Source organism: Mandrillus leucophaeus, unplaced genomic scaffold (assembly GCF_000951045.1).
Source record: "Mandrillus leucophaeus isolate KB7577 unplaced genomic scaffold, Mleu.le_1.0 Scaffold1426, whole genome shotgun sequence".
Classification (NCBI taxonomy): Eukaryota; Metazoa; Chordata; class Mammalia; order Primates; family Cercopithecidae; genus Mandrillus; species Mandrillus leucophaeus.
In genome coordinates, this window is record NW_012101395.1 from 130,707 (window position 1) to 144,485 (window position 13,779).

The window sequence follows — 13,779 nt, forward strand, 5'->3', positions numbered from 1 at the left end:
CAGTCTCATGTTAACACAAAATGGGGCTATTAAACAGTACAAGTACAGTACAGTACAGAAAGTCCAAAGTAAGTCCATCCAGTCCTTCCTATTCTTTAATACCAGAAAAATGATATTTTTCCCTCCCCATCGCTTCCTTCCCCTCCCCTCCCCTCCCTTGCCTTCCCTTTCTTTCTTTTCTTTCTCTTTTTCTTGCTTCCTCTCTTTCTCTTTATCTCTTTTTCTTTCATCTTTCCGTCACTTCCTCCTTCCCTCCCTCCCTCCCTCCCTCTCTCTTTTTTTTTTTTCTTATGCAAGCCCCTGATGTGGTTCTTACAGGAAGTTACTAATGCCAATTGTTCCCATGTTCCTGTGTCCATCTCATATGTGTTTTCTCCCACCTTATGGGTTCTATGTAATTTTAACAGGAAATCACCTTTTATTGTGACTAGGTGTTCTTGGTTTTGTTTTAACGGGGCCCTGGCTAGAATCTTGGTTTCTCAAGTCAAGGGCCATAACTAATTGATTTTAATATTCTTACACCAGGTAGGCAGAGTGCATGAAATACAGTGGCTAGTAAATACTGCTCAATGAACACATAAACAATTAAATAAATAGCTTAATTCATATTAACTGTTTCTATTGTTAAGCCTTGAGGCTCTCTTTGTGTCCATTATAATTAAACAGATATTTTTGTTGTTTTCCTATTTTTCTGATGTATTCAGATTCTACTATTTTCTTATTATTTTTAAAAATTATTCTGTTCACTAGATATTGGTATGTTTGCACGGATGGGGAGGTGTTCATGTTAAAGTGCATGCTTGAGAGATTCTTACATGAGATAATGTAATTTCTTTCAGCCTTATAATGTATTACGTAGGCTAATCTTTATCACATATCTTCACTTATTCTTATATTGATTTTATTACCATTTGACTTATTAGTATTTTCTAAGCCCTTTATTGTATATGTTACCAAGGTTTCTGTACCTCTGAAGATATCAACATTCATTTTTAAACTCACCCACCTATTTATTTTAGTTAGGACCTCTGGTGAATGTATGTTTTCAAGGGATCAATCTGACATTTACAGAAATAAACTTTTAATGTTCTCTCACCTTTCCAGAATCCTGAGTGGGAATACAAAAATAGTAAAAGTCTCAAATTAATTAAAACTGTATAAATAACTACTCCAGTGTTACCTGGTGGATACAAATTAAGAAGAGTAAATGAATAATTTAAATAATTGTTCATACTATTAGATGGGCAAAAACCCGATGGTTATAGCGTCAAGCATACATGCAGAAAGCTAAGATCTTTATTTTCTTATTACTCTCAGAATAAATCAATATTTTTGTGGATAATTACCAGTTTAGGGCCAAGTAATATCCTAAACTTAGGCTTTCTGTAAAGAACATTCAATGAACTGAGAAAGCATACATCTTTAGCATTTGTTTTTGAAAGTGTGACAGTTTGCTATAATTTTGGCCCCTACACCTGTATGAGCTTAGTGTTATTTTATATTAATTTGAAGATTGGTATGGTTTTACTGTCTGTGCTTGAAGGTTATTTTTATTGCTCAGGTATTATTTTGACATCTACAAATGCCCAAGATTTTGAGGAAAGCAAATTTGCACAATCTGTTTGGGAAAAAAAATAGATCCACTAACATATGAAGCAAATTCTTAACTTCATTTTTTCAAGTCACTTCACAGATTTGTGCCTTGAGTTTTTATTTGCCTCTTTAAAATACTGATATTGCTTCTTATCTGCCATCTTCACAAGGTTGTTCTAAGACTCAGGCAAGATGGGCATTTATTCTTTGAAAAATGTACGTTTTAAAATTAAGAAGTTTAATGCTAAAAAGTACTCTAACAGTCTTTCAAGAGTTGATATAATTAAATGATATAATTAAACCAAGTGCTGAATTTTCAAATTCATGGCAATACCCATACGAAGAATATGCATAATGGAGGCTGTACAGTGCTGACATTTTACAGGGCAACTGGAAGGAGGAGTAGCAATTTTCTATGGTACTAGAGGTTTCCATTTTATTTCAGCATATTAAAATTAAACAGTACCTATATATTGTTTTAGTTGAATTTTTCTTGGTGTTTCTTAATTTGGAGAAATTTCTGTTTTATCTCCAATGAGCTGTTTGTTTATTTGTAATTTGGGAAATGCCTTTTCATCAGTTTTATGAATAGTTTAGGAAACAAAGGTGATTTTTCTTGGTGGAATATAATGGACTTAATAAGTAATATTTGTTTTCAAAAATGCATTTTGGCTAAATCATAAGCACTTTAACATTTAAGATTCATGGTCCAAAGAGTGATAAAGCTAGTTCAGGCAACATTAATGAATACATACATGAGTCATTCAAATGTATATCTACATGTACTATGTGGAAAGCTATATATAGAGAGGGATGCAACTTATATGCGTACATATCCAGAGACTTCCACTTGTTAAGGTAGTGTCAAAAAAGTGTCTTTAAAAAAAGTGAAGTTGCTTTGTTGAAATGTATTCTTAAAACTACGCTGATCATTCATGACTAATAATATAAAGCCTAGTGGCTTTATCTTGTCATCTTGCAGAGCCATGGAGATATTGAACTTGCATAGACTTTTATCATTTAACTGTCTTTGCCTGCTAGTCTTCTATCATTTTTTGGCATGAATAGCTAAATGTGCACCTCTCTTTTCCTGAGTTATGCTTTTGAGGGCACATTACTTGGCTCTTGGGTGTATGTAAAAGGCATCCAATGCAAAGACTGCTCTCAGAATGTTAAAGAGAATCTGCTGCTTCTGATAAAAATATTCTATATCCCTTCCCCTTTCTTTCCCTTGAGATTAAGAGAATAACATGGTGTAGTGGAAGGAGCATACCTTTAAATTTGAGTATCAATGTATTATTTATCTATCTGTATAGATGGAAATTATAATACCTGTCTGAGATCACAAGCAATCAGATTGATACAGAGTTCCTATTTGCAATATATGTTATCTTCTGACAGAAAGTAATATTGGCTGGATGAAGTCAGTGCAGTGACTTACCACTTATGTTTTAACTAAAGAGGTAAATTCATGATCTTCCAGCTCAAAGTATATACTGACTATCTGCTTCTGAATGTCCGAGATTTTACCATGAGAACAATGCATACTCATAGAATTTGAAAACTTCAGATCTCTTTCATATTCCGTATTCTTTTAATTGTAGAAATCTCTCAGGAATTTAGTTATGAGTCATTAACACTTTAGTAAAAATTTACCCAGTAAACATTTAATGGATAACTCTTACATCCCAGGCACCATGTGAGTGACACAGATAGTATCTTGGAAATAGATTTTTAAAAGCCTTCATTGTTTTAAAGCTATTTAGGTTTGAGATAGATCTCAAAAACGAGGAAACAGGATAAAGAGTGAATTTTTGGTTTTTTTTTTTTTTTTTTGATACAGATCTTATAAGCAGTACTGTCCACCTTTCACCACTGTTGATCAGCAGATAAACCTTGCCAACGAATTTCTAAATCATCAAAACAAACTCCATTCTGCAAGTTGGCTATTCTGTCACGTCTTATCCACAAACTCTATTACCATTTATTCCCTTTAAATCTGTTCTTTGTTTTTCTAATTAGATGCACATCATTGCTTTCCCACTTGTGACTTTGACTTTTTATTGACTAAGTTTGCTACCTGATAGGCAGCACCTCCCAAATCACTTGGAAAAAAATCCCTTCTACATCTAACCTTACACTTGAAAACTTAGACTTACTAAACCTCTTCTCTACTCTGAATACACAAGTACCATTGACGCTGCCTATAGAGAGATACAGAACTGGGATCCTGGGGTGGCCAGGTTTAGGATTTTCAGGGAAGGTGACTTAGTCTGCTTCACTTTGCCGTCATCACAAAGCTGTACCATAGGGAACTCAAGGGCACCATCTCATACCCAAGATAAGGAGACTATAGCATTTATATTATAATTCTCAGTATTGTATTGCCTTTTATAACAAATGGATTTCAGAACACTCGAGAAACTGGATTTCATACATAACAGTCCTTTTGACTCTGAAATTCAAATATAAAAATGGAATCTCTTGGTAAGAAAGATAATACTGGCTATGTGCGGTGGCTCATGCCTGTAATCCCAGCACTTTGGGAGGCCGAGGTGGGCAGATCACAAGGTCAGGAGATTGAGACCATCCTGGCCAACATGGTGAAACCCCATCTCTACTAAAAATACAAAAATTAGCTGGGTGTGGTGGTGTGTGCCTGTAATCCCAGCTACTCGGGAGGCTGAAACACAAGAATTGCTTGAACTCAGGAGGTGGGGGGTTGCAGTGAGCCGAGATTGTGCCACTGCACTCCAGCCTGGCGACAGAGCAAGACTCCATCTCAAAAAACAAAACAAAACAAAACAAAAAACAAAGAAAAAGAGAAATGAAAGATAATACGGTGATAAGAGTGCTGCATGTAGAACTTTATCCATGATATGGTAGTTCTAGTTTCAACATGTAGTAAATTTATATCTTGGAAGATGTTCATTTACAAATTTGAAACTTATTCTATTTTTTTAACTCAATTTGTATTTTACTTTGAAATGTCACCATCTTAAACTGCATTCTTTGAGCTATGCAATTCCTAATTATCTAAGATTATTTTAGTTTTTTAATCCTAGCTATAATATAATTCTCTAATTTTAAAATCATGTTTTTTGAAAACTATTTTCATCTTTTACACAATAATATTTGGAGAAAGAGATGACATAAGTGATATCCATAAAACCTTATACTTAGTCTTAACAGCATAAGAATACAGATCTTGGTGATAAAGACACTATAACTTTTTGCAGACCAAAGCAAGTGTTTGCGATGCAAAGATCTTCTGGACTAGACATTTCCTGGGAGATGGTCACAAAAGAGGTAAAATCTTCAGTCCTCCCAGAAAAACATCTGGCTTCTACTTTGCTCTGGGAGAGTTGAAACCCAGAGAGCATCACTGAAATTGAATTATTCCATGTTAGCCATTTTGAAACTTTAAGTGTACCATATCCAAACTTTCAGCTCTCATTGGATTAGTTAAATCATAATGAAGGTTTAAAACTGACAATGAAAAGCCGAAAAACCTACTAAACTTATTAGAAATTGTGTTACTCTGTCTAATATTCAAAGAAAGAGACATTGTATAATGCTGTTTAATTCCACATTTTGGGCTTTTAAATGCATAATCCTTGACCATCCTAATATATTACATATTTAGCAAAATGAGACTAGACACAAATGATAAAAAGGATTTTATAAACTGATTTTGAGATGACATGTGTATTTGTTAACTTAGTGGCAACAGTGAGGCATTCATGATAACCCCGGACATAGAGGAAGTAAAGTTGTCCCCTTAAAATTAAGCCATGAAACCAGTATTTTGGAGCAGAGATGTGCAAAATCATTTTGAAGAGACAGAATGGCTGCAAAGTAATTAGTATTAGTTGTAAAATGATTGATTAATATGAATCAATAAGAATGTCTGAAAGGATGAGGTTCAGAAGTAAACAAGAGGATGAGGATCAAAAGTGGACATTAGAAAACAAAAAGAGCTTAAGGCCAGGGTACCACCAGGAGCCTTGCAGGGTAAAGCATACTTTTAAATAGGAAACAAAAATCCAGATACTGGAAGACAAATCCGTTATTGTGCTAACAAGACTGATGCCATTAAACATCAGATTCCTATTGTAACTTTTCCTGCTTCGTTCTGTAGTCATGAAGCAAATTCTGCCTATGGTTCTGTTTAGCTTTAGAGTTTTTCTACTCTAAAGAGATAAGTCACTGGTTATGTCAAACGTTATAGGTTTCACTGAAAATTTAAAAATTGCTGATACCAGTTCTGAGCAATGATTAGGTCAACCTTCTGTACCTATACAAATATTAAGACAATGTTCTTGGTGATAGTCAAGGTAATCTCTTGTTGACCCTGGTGAAGCTGGGCAATGCGGGTTTTGAGTAAATATTCTTGAAATTCCTGTAATATGCAATATTTCCTCATAAAACAAGTATAAATTTTGTACCTAAACTCCATTGTAAAGTAAATGTTATCTTCCAAAAATTAAATGGCATCCACGTTGGAGTTTACATCTTACTGAGCTGACCAAGATTTTAATCTCAGCCTTTATTAGGATTCACTCCCACATCCTTGGTTGCGCAAAGATCCAAGGGCTTTAAGCAGAGTAGAACATTTGGTGAAGCTCTCAGATCTCTACTATTATGCCTGTTGTCCAAACCTTAGTGGTCTCTGAAGGTGAATAATTCCATTGCTTCTGTGCCTCACTTAGCCATGAGATTTTTGTTAAGGCAGAGAGCCCCGAGTGCCTGAACTCAATCTCCCTAGAAGTGTCGTACACTGATTTCAGACTCTGAGTTACTGTGGTCTCCCTTTAATTTTGTCAGAGCATAGGAATTTAAAAGGATTAATATTTTTTATGTTTATACTGCGCTTTTTCTTGGCACTAGCCAATTTTTCAAGGAAAAAAAAAATGGTCATAAATTTCTGAAGTCAATTCCTGGATTTAAAATCAAGCACAAGAAAAAGAACACAAAGCTTGATTGCTTCTGGGAAATTAGGAGATAAATAAAAATTTAATTCAGGCTGAATAAAACCAATGTTAATATAACAAAGCATAACCCTATATCATTAAAAGTTATTAAAATGCCCTAATAGGCATTATTTTTAACAGCCATTGTATTTTGTATTTTTTTAATAATTAAAGAAATGACTAAGGACATTAATTGGTGAGGGTCAGCGTGAGTATGAGGTGCACATGACATTTAAAATTAGCTATTTTTGCTTCAACTCCAATGTTACTTTCAGCTAGCTTTCATATAGAAATATTAACTTTTTTTTCTAAAATAATTTAAACATTCAAAAAGAAATAACATACAATATTCTTTCCTAGTTTGAAATTAATCTGTTTCACTGGTACAAAATACTTGAAAAATATTCAAATATTCTGTTACTCAGTAGAAATTAATCTATGACTCTTCTTAATTCCAGCAGTTGTGACCATAAATGTGGGAGCTTAACTAATTGTTCTCAGTTTTCAAGTCTTCCTTCTTCCAAGAGATCTTGAAGTACAGGCTGAGCAACCCTAACCCCCAAATTTGAAATCCTAGGTTCTCCAAATCCAAAACTTTTTTTGAGCAATGATATTGATACCACAAGTGGAAAATTCTACAACTGATCTCATGTGAAGTGTCTCAGTCAAAACGCAGGTACACAACAGTTTTTTCAGCATCCCCCAAGGGAAGAAGGACCCTTGAGCCCCCTTCGTTTATGATATATCTTTTCCACGCATGCCCAAATTTCCACACACAAGCAGGTCTACAAAAGGTAATACAATGGCTTGTGTGCAAACCAAACATGCCAATGTCAGGTTTCCCCATGATGCCCAAGACTTATGTATATTACTCAGTGTGATTTGTTGTTGTTGTTTATTCTCTGCTCTGTGTTGTAAAGATTTTGAAAATGCCAAAAAGACCTGCAGATACTCCTGTGGATAACAATAATAAGAAAAAGAGAAAGTATTTACATTTATCTATAGCATGGAGAGTTAAACTGTTGGAGAAACTGGATAGCAATGTAAGTGTGAAACATCTTACAGAAGAGTATGGTGTTAGAATGATCATCATATATGACATGAAGAAACAAAAGGATAAACTCCTGATGTCCTGTGCTGACAGTGATGAACAGAAATTTACGAAAATATAAAAACTCTGTATAAATCTAAAAATGAAGGTCTTGGTTGCGTATTGAAAGAGAGGATTCATCAACGTTGCAGTGAACACATCCCACTTAAGGGTATGCTGATTATAAAACAGAGTTATATTAAAATGAACTGAAAATGGAAGGGAACTGTGAATATTTGAGGTTAGTGGAAGAAATGTAAGAAAATACATGGCATGACATTTTTAAAATTTGTGTTAATAAAGCATTGCTGATCAGGAAACAATAGAAAACAAGTTTGCCAAGGTCATCATCAATAAAATCTGGCACCAGAACAAGTCTATAATGTGGATTAAAACATGATTGTTTTGGTATTATTGCCCCAGAAAGACATTGACTACAGCTGGTGAGACAGCCCCTACAGGAATTAAAGATGCCAAGGAGAAGATAACTGTGCTGGATGTGCTAATACAGCAGGTACAAGCTGACATAAGCGTAAACTTGCTGTGATAGGTAAAAATTTGCACCCTCACTGTTTTCTAGGAGTAGATTTCTCACCAGTCCATTATTATGCAATAAAATGGCATGGATCACCAGGGTATCCTTTCTCGTTGTTTTTCAACTATTTTGTACCAGTGGCTCATGCTCATCACAGAGAAGCTGAACTAAATCACAACTGAAAGGTTTTGTTATTCTTCGACAGTTGTTTTGGTCATCCTCCAGCTGAAATTCTCATCAAAAATAATGTTTATGCCACACACTTTCTTTCAAATATTACTTCATTAATTTAGCCTTGCGATCAGGGTATCCTTAAATTAATGAAGAATAAATATAAAAACACTGTGTTGAAAAGCATGCTAGCAGGAATGAACAGAGGCGTGGGTGTGGAAAGTTTTCAAAAGGAGTTTAGCATGAAGGATGCTGTATATATGCTGTTGTCAACACTTGGAACACAGTGACTAAAGTTGCCCACGCCTGGCACAACCTATGGCCTGCAAGCATGTTCAATAGTGATGATGCACAGAGTGGTGACTTTGAAAGATTGGGTATGTCACTTGAGAAAAAAAATATATATACCTTCAGAGGCCATCTGTAAGCTGAAAGAAGTGGGTATGGAAGACATTTTTTAACATCGATAATGATGCTCCAGTTGTTCTTTCATTGGCCAATGGTAAAATAGTTAAATTAGTTCTGAATCAAGGTGATGTTGAAAATAATGATGATGAAGATGACATTGTTAACACTGCAGAAAAATCGCCTATAGACAACATGGTGAAAATGTGATGTGCATGTTGAAGGACTAGAACAGCATGTATTCATAACAGAAAAACCATTATAGTTTGTAAAATCAAACAGAGTTCTGAGACAAAAACTATTATTAATGCGGCAGATGAATCTGGAAGAAACATTTAAAATTAACAATTGATACAAGTATTCTGATAATGCTACTGTGCTGCTTACTTACTCTGAACACATTAATTTTTCACTGTATCAATGGAATGTCAAGTACTTATATGTAACTAAGTATAAGAAAATGATTGCTTATTGTAGCATATACATTCAGAGTCAGGAATGATGTTGATGTCAAGCAACCAGATTGTCCACAGGGGTGTCTAAAATAGTGACACCTTTGCTTCCTGATGGTTCAATGTACACAAAGTTTTTGCATGCACAAAATTATTTGAAATATTGCATAAAATAATATTTAGGCTATGTATATAAGGTGTATATGAAACATAAATATACGTTTTTGTTTAGACTTGGGTCCAATCCCATCTCCAAGATATTTCACTGTGTATATGCAAAGATTTCAAAATCTGAAAAAAAAAAAAAAAACTGAAATTTGAAACACTTTTGGTCCCGAGCTTTCAGATAAGGGATGCTCAACCTGTATACTGTTATAGGAAGAGCTTATGTTTTTGCTCTCTTGATGTTGCCCTTAGACATCTGATTTGTATTGATCAGTAGACTATACGTGAAGAACAGAGGTCTTAAATGTGCTTAAACGTTGTGTCCTTTAAGCCTGTGATCCTCTATGAGAAGAGCATGCTCAAACATAACTTCGGCTGTTTCAGCCAGGGTTCCAAAACAGACATAAATGGAGAGAGACCTGAACCCTTCCTGCAATCTGGATTTAAGTCTAGACAACACAAAGCCTGAGGCACAGCCACTGGTTCCATGAACATGGGAATAATGCTGATGTAACCCACTGAATTATGAGATATTTTGTCAACAGCAGTGTGGTGGAAATAGCTGATGAATAGAATCTACATATACTTCAGAAGCAAACAAATGATTTTAATTTATGCTCCTGGGTAATCATGGTTTGTATATATGACAGTCATTGAATGTCTGTCAAGACAATAAGGGGTATTTGTACATTATGAACATAAAAATGTCTACACTGTCATTAGTAAATAAGAAGACATGCGATACTGCTAATGTGTTACATATTACAATGCCATTTATGTAAATAGATGTAATTTTATACACATTGTATTAGTCAACACTGTCTAAAGGAACAGAGCCAATATTATTTGTGTTTGTGTGTGTGTGTGTGTGTGAGAGAGAGAGAGAGATGTATGCACAAAATCTGTCTCTCCCACTCTCTCTTTACAGGTAGATAGATTATATATGGATAATTATATAGGATTCTATATGTGTATATTATATATAATTACACATATATGTATATTGTACATATAAACACACATATATATGTGCAATTACATATAATACATATAATTATATATGTATATATACCCATATAGAATCCTATATAATTGTGTGTGTGTATATATATAGAGAGAGAGAGAATGTGAGAGAAAGAATTTAAAGAAGTTGAGTCACAATTATAGAGTCTGTCACGTCAAAAATCCACAGAGTTAATACATGGAATTAATCATGGCGATATATATATAAGCATATATTTGCTCTATGGTATACTCTGGAATATATTTTCTTTCTCCTGTGGTGTTATTCCCTATGGCCCTGGATCACTATCTAGATGTTCAAAAAAGATTGTTTATTGCCCTGGCCTGACCTTTGGGAAAGATTTTGGGAGAAGGAGGTCTTTTCTTTCAATTCCGTCACTTTCTTTATATTTTTGAGTTTCCTACCCAAGTGCATGTCAGAAATTACCAAGTGCATGTACTGTTTTATGATGATTTAAAATAGAATTCTTGACCAGGAGTGGTGGCTTATACCTGTAATCCTAGCATTTTGGGAGGCCACTGCAGGAGAATTGCTTAAGACCAGGAGTTCAAGACCAGCCTGGGCAATATAGTGAGACCCCATTGTATTAGACCATTCTTTTTTTATTTTTTAAGTTTCACACTCTCTATTTTTATTTTGTTAGTTCAAATTCTCATTCTTCTTTTTATTTTCATTTTTATTTCAATAGGCTTTTGGGAAACAGATGGTGTTTGGTTACATGGATAGGTTCTTTAGTGGCAATTTCTGAAAATTTGGTGCACCCCTCACCCATGCAGTGTACACTGTACCTAATGTGTAGTCTTATATCCCTCAACCCCTTCCCACCTTTTACCACAAGTCCCCAAAGTCCAAAGTATCATACTAATGCCTTTGCATCCACATAGCTTAGCTCCTACTTACGAGTAAGAACATAGAAAGTTTGGTTTTCCATTCCTGAGTGATTTCACTTAGAATAATGGTCTCCAATTCCATGCAGGTTGCATTATTTCATTTTTTTTAATGTCTGAGTAGTATTCCATGGTATATATATGCCACATTTTTTCTCTCTATCCACACATTGGTGGGCATTTGGGTCGATTCCATATTTTTGTAACTGTGAATTGTGCTGCTATAAACACGCATATGCAAGTGTCTTTTTTGTATGACTTCTTTTCCTATGGGTAGATACCCAAGAGTGAGATTGCTGTATCAAATGGTATATCTACTTTTATTTGATAATTCTTTAAGGAATTTCCACACTGTTTTCCATAGTGTTTGTACTAGTTTACATTCCCACCAGCAATGTAAAAGTATTCCCATTTCACCACATCCATGCTAACATCTATTATTTTTTTATTGTGGCCATTCTTGAGGGAGTAGGGTGGTATCACATTATGGTTTTGATTTGCATTTCCCTGATAATTAGTGATGTGGAGCATTTTTTCATATGTTTGTTGGCAATTTGTACATCTTCTTTTGAGAATTGTCTATTCATGTCCTTAGTCCAATATTTTATGGAATTTTTTTTTCTTGCTGGTTTGTTTGAATTTCCTGTAGATTCTGGATGTTAGACCTTTGTCAGATGCATAGTTCATAAAGATTTTCTCCTACTTTGTGGGTTATCTGTTTACTAATTATTTCTTTAGTTATACAGAAGCTTTTTAGTTTAATTAAGTCCTATCTATTTATCTTTGTTTTGTTGAATTTGCTTTTAGGTTCTTGGGCATGGAGACTTTGCCTCAGCCTAAGTTTGTTGTAGATTCTGGATATTAGTCTTTGTCAGACGTATAGGTTGTGAAGGTTATCTCCCACTCTGTGGGTTGTCTGTTTACTCTGCTGACTGTTCCTTTTGCCCTGCAAAAGCTCTTTAGTTTAATTAAGTCCCACCTATTTATCTTTGTTTCCATTGCATTTGCTTTAGAATTCTTAGTCATAAAATCCTTGACTAAGCCAATGTCTAGAAGGGTTTTTCTAGATGTTACCTTCTAGAATTTTTATAGTTTCATTTCTTAGATTTAAGTCCCTGATCCATCTTGAGTTGATTTTTGTATAAGGTGAGAGATGAGGTTCTAGTTTCATTCCCCTACATGTGGCTTGCCAATTATTCCATCACCATTTGTTGAATAAGGTGTTTTTTCCCCACTTTATGTTTTTGTTTGCTTTGTCAAAGATCAGTTGGCTGTAAGCATTTGGGTTTATTTCTGAGTTCTTTATTCTATTCCATTGTTCTATGTGCCTATTTTTATACCAGTACCATGCTGTTTTGGTGACTGTGACCTTATAGAATACTTTGAAATCAGGTAATGTGATGCCTCCAGATTTGTTATTTTTGGTTACTCTTGCTTTGGCTATGCAGGCTATTTTTTGGTTCCAGATGAATTTTAGGATTGTTTTTTCTAGTTCTGTGAGGGATGATGGTGGCATTTTGATGGGAATTGCATTGAATTTGTAGATTGCTTTTGGCAGTATGGTCATCTTCACAATATTGATCCTATGCATCCATGAGCATGGGATGTGTTTTCATTTGTTTATGTCATCTATGATTTCTTTCAGCAGTGTTTTGTAGTTTTACTTGTAGAGGTCTTTCACCTCCTTGGTTAGGTATATTCATAAGTACTTCATTTTTTTGCAACTTTTATAAAGTGGGATTGAGTTCTTGATTTGACTTTCAGCTTTGTCACTGTTGGTTCACAGGAAAGCTACTGATTTGTGTACATTAATTTTTTATCTGAAACTTTGCTTAATTCATTTATCAGTTCTAGGAGCTTTTTGGAGTAGTCTTTACTGTTTTCTAGGTATACAATCATATCATCAGCAAACAGCAGCAATTTGATTTCCTCTTTACTGATTTGGATGCCCTTAATTTCTTTCCCTTGTCTGATAGCACTAGCTAGGACTTCCAGTACTATGTTGAATAGAAGTGGGCATCCTTTTATCATTCCACTTTTCAGGGGGAACACTTTCAACTTTTCCTGGTTCAGTATAATGTTGGCTGTGGGTTTGTCATAGATGGCTTTTATTACCTTAAGGAATGTCTCTTTTATGCCAATTTTTCTGACGGTTTTAATCATAAAAGGATCCTGGAGTTTGTCAAGTGCTGCTTTTTCTGCATCTATCGAGATGATCATGTGATTTTTGTTTTTAATTCTCTTTATGAACTGTATCACATGTATTGACTTTCATATGTTAAACCCTCCCTGCATTCCTGGTATGAAACCCACTTGATCATGGTGGATTATCTTTTTGATATGCTGTTGAATTTGGTTCACTAATATTTCGTTGAGGATTTTTGCACCTATGTTCATCATAGATATTGGTCTGTAGTTTTGTTTTCTTTCTTTCTTTCTTTCTTCCTTCCTTTCCCCTCCCTCCCCTCCCCTCCCCTCCCCTCC